Consider the following 6,000-nt stretch of genomic DNA (forward strand, 5'->3'; position numbering starts at 1 on the left):
TTATTCGCAATTCAGTCTATATATAATAAATCTACATAGGTCCCTAAAGTCACAGCTTGAGCACAAGCCTAATGCCATTAGATAATATATTTTCTTCATATAAAAGGCCCAGTTGTTCAGTCTATAGTTCACTTTAGCCCTTCATTCAGACTCTTCATGTCAAGAGAAAAACACGTACATAAACACCCACACCTTTTAGTTATCTTACCCAGGCTCCTTGTTATCAGTTTGAGTAATAAGCTGAAGTTCATGAACACAAAACCATCCGCAGCCGAAGTCAAACATCTGCCCGCATAAAACTGCTGCTATCTTTCTTTAAAACCGTCTGCTATAAAGAGAAAGGCAGAAAGGTATGAAACGGTTCCATTCCACTGACATCGGCCACAATATTAGCCTTGAGTGAGCACAGCAACTTCCTTTCAGCCCTCGAACCCCCCTTCACGGAGGTTAACAGCAGGAGGAGAGGAGAAATAGAGCAGAAAAGGAGAGATAATGAAGGAGAGACAAAGAAAGTGTGATAGAACTCGAGCAAAAACCTCCAATCTCCTGGTCTTGCTTTGCCACCTGTCAAAATCGTGGGAATTTACTAACCAAATGCAAGTAATCAGTGTAAACACTGGCTAGGCCATGGAAGGCTAACCGCGGTCAGAGTCCCAAAATCAACATGGCACTCAAAATCTCAGAGCCAAGGTAAAGACGCAGACACCACCTCTCAGACTGCTGCTGCTACACACACACACACTTATCAAAGACCGCTTGTAAGCGAATGCTAATCTTCAACCGACATACTTGTACATTCATTAGAAACTGAAATCATCAGTCGACAGCTAAATTAGATGATGGTTTAGTTTAGCAGTGGCTCTGCTTCCTTAGTTACTTCCTCTTCCTTTAAAAAAAAGAGAAATGAATACGTGGGTTTTGTTGTCTCAGCAAGTCTTGTTAGCTAGATATAATCTAAAGCAGTCCTTATCACAGCATTAAATGAGATATGCGGCTTATCCTGCACTGCTATTCAGAATCTGCAGTGCAACGGAAAAATAAATTATATTTAGCTGAGTTGCCAGTTTGCAATCTGAATTGAATTTCATGAGAGAGACTAGGTGGCATGAAATAATATGAAGACAATACATGCCATATACATTTTTTTTTACACTGTGTCATTCCTACTGGTTGCATGTAACAACAAATGTAAAACACAGGCATCGTTCAGTGCTTTTCAAAGAATCATAGAAAGTCATATAGTCTTACTTATCAGTCTTAAGCATGGCCAAGTGGTTAGAGACTTTGACTCTCAATCCTTAGATTGTGGGTTCGAGTCTTGGGCCAGCAACACTTTGACTGAGATGCCCTTGAGCAAGGCACTGAACCCCCAACTGCTCCAGCATAAAATCTGCCCACCAAAACCACCATAAATGGCTGCCCACTGCTCTGGATGTTTGTGTGTGTGTGTTCACTGCTCTGTGTGTGTGCACTTTGGATGGGTTAAATGCAGAGCACGAATTCTGAGTATGAGTCACCATGCTTGGCTGTATGTCACATCACTCACTGAAATTATAGTTTTGATTCAGTCTTATATTAGAACAATATATATTTTTTTAAATACAAACAATCTCTAAAACAAAAAAAAAACTATTGCATGTTTATTTAATTTGTATTTTTTTAATTGTTATAAACAAATAAGCAGTGTTGGTGGTAACGCATTACATGTATCGAAAGTTATGTAATCAGATTACTTTTTTTCAAATAGCTAGTAAAGTAACACATTACTTTATAATTTACAAGAAAATATGTAAGTTATTTTTTTTTTTTAAGTATCACCAGTTTTCCCATTTATTGACTGACAAGTCTCCTGTTGCCACATTGAGAGAAATTGAAAGTACAGTAGTGTTGTGTGCACTGTGTGAACATTATGTAGTTCTATACTATACTAATGAGAATGTGCATTAATTCATCCCACTTACAAAGAAAAAAAAACAGATCTAGTATTCCTCAAAATGATTTAAAAGAGTGAAATGCAAACTCAGAATATGACGCAAACCTGCAATAATTAAATATGTTAAATAACACAAATGTACAGTATCTCATTTTTTTAACTAATGGCTTTGCAGTTGACCTTTGATGATCTAGTTCAACCATACTGATAAGCAAAAACGACTTTAGATAAACTAACAATTGTGCTTCATTCATTTAAAAAAATGTATTATTATTATTATTATTATTGCTGACGTGTTGAACCTTCTCCTGTGTTCTACTGTATAGACGTGAATTTACTTTTTCTTCAGCCTGAGGTTTATTCATTACACTTTTTGGTGTGAAACGGTTTTTACAATTGCTACAAATGGAACTTCTTATATTAAAAACAATGCTAGTAGTGTTTACTTTTGCAAACAAGTTATTACACTTTTTGATGGATAAATAAACAGACTAAATTTATATATTTCCCATAATTTTAATTCAAAAGTTGATGCAAATTTTTTTCAATAACTTTTGTAGATGAAAATAAACTGCCAATATATAAGTTTACTTAGAAAACTTGTTTTATTTTAAAACCATGCAAATAAGAAACAGATCTGAGTGGACAGTGAGCTGCCAATAAGTGTTAAACACAGATTTGAATCTCTTTGACAATGTTTAAAAAGTGTCCCAGGATGCACCTCATGAAGTTGAGGGGATGTCCAGAGAAATAATCAGTCTTGACCAAAGTTGTCAGCTTTAAGTAAGATGTTATTACAAGATTTTGCTACGACATAATTTCCACCTTTATTTCACAGTTTTGACTGACTTCACTATTATTCTAAATAAAGAATGGACGGCTGAGGCTGAACCTTTGACTAAAATATAAATCACTCAGTGTCTTTGATGACAGGTTAAAAGCATGAGGCGCTAGGAGAACTCGGGATGTCTCAAACTTATCAAGAGCAGGTTTCCCCTGACTGATACATGAATGTGTCTGTCGAGGGAACAGGGTGTAACTCTGACCCTCCCTTTTTTCAGAAGCACTGGAGTCAGTCAGTCAACTTATAATAACAACAACACCCATGAACCCACATATACAGTACATACAGAAAAATGGCACATGCACTGTATGTACAGTAAGCCAAGGCAACAGGCAGACTGCTCCTTTAAGAATGAGAAAGTGAAGGGGGAACGGAGAGGGAGAGGGAGGGAGAGCATGCAATCGCAACGGTGGAACGTCAAATCACCTCACTACACTTGTTCTGCAGAACTCCCAGTGTGCGGTTACATTAGCTGAGCAAAGGGAGCGAGAGAGAGAGAGAGAGAGAGAGAGAGGTGGTGGGGGGAATAGGGCATGTCACAGGAGCCTACCTCACACACAGCTGCAGGGGAGGCAGGTGGCAGTTTGACCCCTTCTGTCCTGCGGCGGAGACCCCAAACCAGTGAGCCGAGAAGGGGTGTCAGTGTCCCGGTGCACTCTTTCCTCTTCTGTCCTGATATCTATCTTCCTGCACCCTGTTGCACTGTGGTCACCGCATTGCTACGAAGTTTGTCAAACTTTCAAGTGACTGTCAACACAGAAGTGAGAGTGAGAGAGGCTGGACGGAAAGTTTTAAAAGAGACGAGTGAAAAAAAGAAGCGGTTTCAATTTCCTGAACTACCTTGCTCTCTCTCTCTCTCTCTCTGTTCGAGTTGTACCAGAGGCAGTGAGCTGGCTGAATGGGGACGGCTAGAGCCATCTGTTAAAACACGCCTGCCTCTTTTGCTTTACTCACATTCTCCCTCAATCGCCGGGCGACCGAGGAGGAGGGGGGAGGCAAAGAAAGAGAGATACTGAAAAAGAGAGGCTGTTCTGCCTGCTGGTACCCAATCTGAACACACAAACACTCACATAGGGCAGCACAGGCGGAGCTTGCGGACTCAGTGAGTGAAAGGGGAAAGCTTGGCTTCGGTGTGCAGTATTCATGGTTATTCATGTGGCTTCTACCTTCTGGGCTTAATAGAGTCAGAAGAAGCTTCAAAGTACAACAACTTATATTAGTACAGACAGATGTGTCACGTACATTCAAATATGCTTCCATTTGTTTTTAAGCCAGGTGGATCTTGAATTCAACTTCCAATTCTCAATGTAATAAAATTTGTTTTACCTTTGGTAATAAAAAATAATAATTGAGAAAATGTTTAATTAATTCATTTGACGAATTATTTTTATTAAAACATATTTTGTCATGATTTGATTCTATATAACTAATACATTGTACACAGTAAGTAACAAACCAATGCTGCTAAATGAATTTAATGATTTTTTTTATTCAGGGAAAAGAAGCTAAGTATATACAGGTATTATTGTTCAAATGTTTTTAGTATTTTTTTGTTTTATTTTTGAAATATATTATTTATTTGACCAAAAACACAGTAAAACAGTTATATTGTGAAATATTATTCTAATTTAAAATAACCATTTTCTATTTAATATATTTTTAAATGTAATTGATTTAAGTTTCAGCAACATTACAGTATTCAGTGTCAAATGATCCTTCAGAAAATATTCTAATATGCTGATTTGCTGCTCAAGAAACATTTCTTATCAATGTTTAAAACAGTTATCCTACTTAATATTTGTGTGAAAACAGATACGTTTGCCACTAGAGGGCGCGCTACCAAAACAATAACAATCGCATGGTTTGATGACGCTAAGAAGGGGCGTGGAATGATGGGATTTGTCGTCTTCTACCCAACCACTGACGACCGTCAATCAGACGATATGAAAACAATTAGCACTTGTTCAACAAATATATACACTCGTGTACATCCGATTGCCATCTCTTTCTAGTTGAAGTTTGTCGCGAAGCTCTCTCCATCTAGAAAATGCAACACCGATACTGATCCTCGCTCTTTCTCTCCTCTTGTCCCAAACTCTTCTTAGATCATTTGGTTGGCCCAGCAGACGGTAAGCAGTAATTCTTTTCCATAAATAAGTAACACAATCCACCATAAAATGTGCAAGAAGTAAAATAAGGAACTGCTTGAAGCAAGCTAGTGGTTTGCTGGACGCTAGACACTACTTCCGCATTTGTCCACGACACTGTTGTCATGTGGTTTCTACATCAGTAAAGGCGGGAACAAAGGGTAACTGCGTCATTGACAGGCGACTGCACTGCCCCGTGTCACTGTTCAGAATGGGGATTTTCTCATGATTTACAAGTAGTTGAAAACATTATATTGTTAGTAACCAGCTGGACAAAATATATAACACTAGCCTAGTAGTTTTGGGATATTTCACTGCAAAAATTTTACAAATTGTACCTTTAACAGAAAGTTTCAAAAGAGCAGAATTTATTATAAATGTCTTTACTGTCACTTTTGATAGATTTAATGCATCCTTGCTAAATAAAAGTTTGTATGCCTTTAAAAACGACTGACTCCAAACTTTTGAACAGTATTATCGACTGTGCGCTAATACAGGTAGGTATGCCACCCCTAAGTAAAAAATCTCTGAGCTAGTGCAACGAGTCAATTTGTCGATTTTTCCATTCCTCCGCCTTCTATTCCTGAGAACGGCGAGGCGAGAGAGAATGTTCTATGAGAATGATATAAATGGTACATGGTGAACCCGTAAGGTTATCCACCGCCTCCAAGGCCTCGTGTAACAGATTTAACTAAGACCAGAATAGAACTCAAGGATTTCAGTCATCAAGGGAAACGGGAGAGAGAAACTAGATTTTTGCATTTACTGAAGAAAACACAAGTAGTTGTTGCCCCAACAAAACTAGCCAACACAATGTTAGGGGCTTCTGAGGTGTTGCCAGGCTATTGATATATGGTTGCTAAGGTGTTCAGGTGGTTGCTAGGTGATTACATACTGCCCTAGGAGGACAACAGTGATATTCTGGTCTCTATATATAGCTCAGGTCCCTCCTTCAATGTAAGGATTTTTCTGCCTGTTTCATATTTTTGAAGTATAGCAGGTGCAGTCACATGTAACTTGAATGTGAAAGGTTCGAGTGTGATTTACACATATTTGAGCTGAGCAAAAACACTCCT

At 38.3% G+C, this 6,000-nt stretch overlaps 1 protein-coding gene across 4 annotated transcripts in view; it reads right to left on the reverse strand.

The window, feature by feature from the left end:
- The window catches only part of LOC113041081 (extracellular sulfatase Sulf-2-like), a 140,127-nt gene extending 136,420 nt beyond the window's left edge, over nt 1-3,707 (reverse strand). Inside the window, exons 1-2 of one of the 4 annotated variants that reach the window (XM_026199390.1) lie at nt 3,618-3,636; nt 3,328-3,524 (exon numbers count right to left, since the gene is read on the reverse strand). The gene's annotated coding sequence lies outside the window, so the exon portion shown is untranslated. Of the gene's footprint in view, nt 1-3,327 lie in introns of all 4 variants that reach the window. The other 3 variants (XM_026199389.1, XM_026199394.1, XM_026199393.1) reach the window with 3 other exon arrangements.
- Nucleotides 3,708-6,000: the final 2,293 nt, after the last annotated feature.

Source organism: Carassius auratus, chromosome 23 (genome assembly GCF_003368295.1).
Source record: "Carassius auratus strain Wakin chromosome 23, ASM336829v1, whole genome shotgun sequence".
Classification (NCBI taxonomy): domain Eukaryota; kingdom Metazoa; phylum Chordata; class Actinopteri; order Cypriniformes; family Cyprinidae; genus Carassius; species Carassius auratus.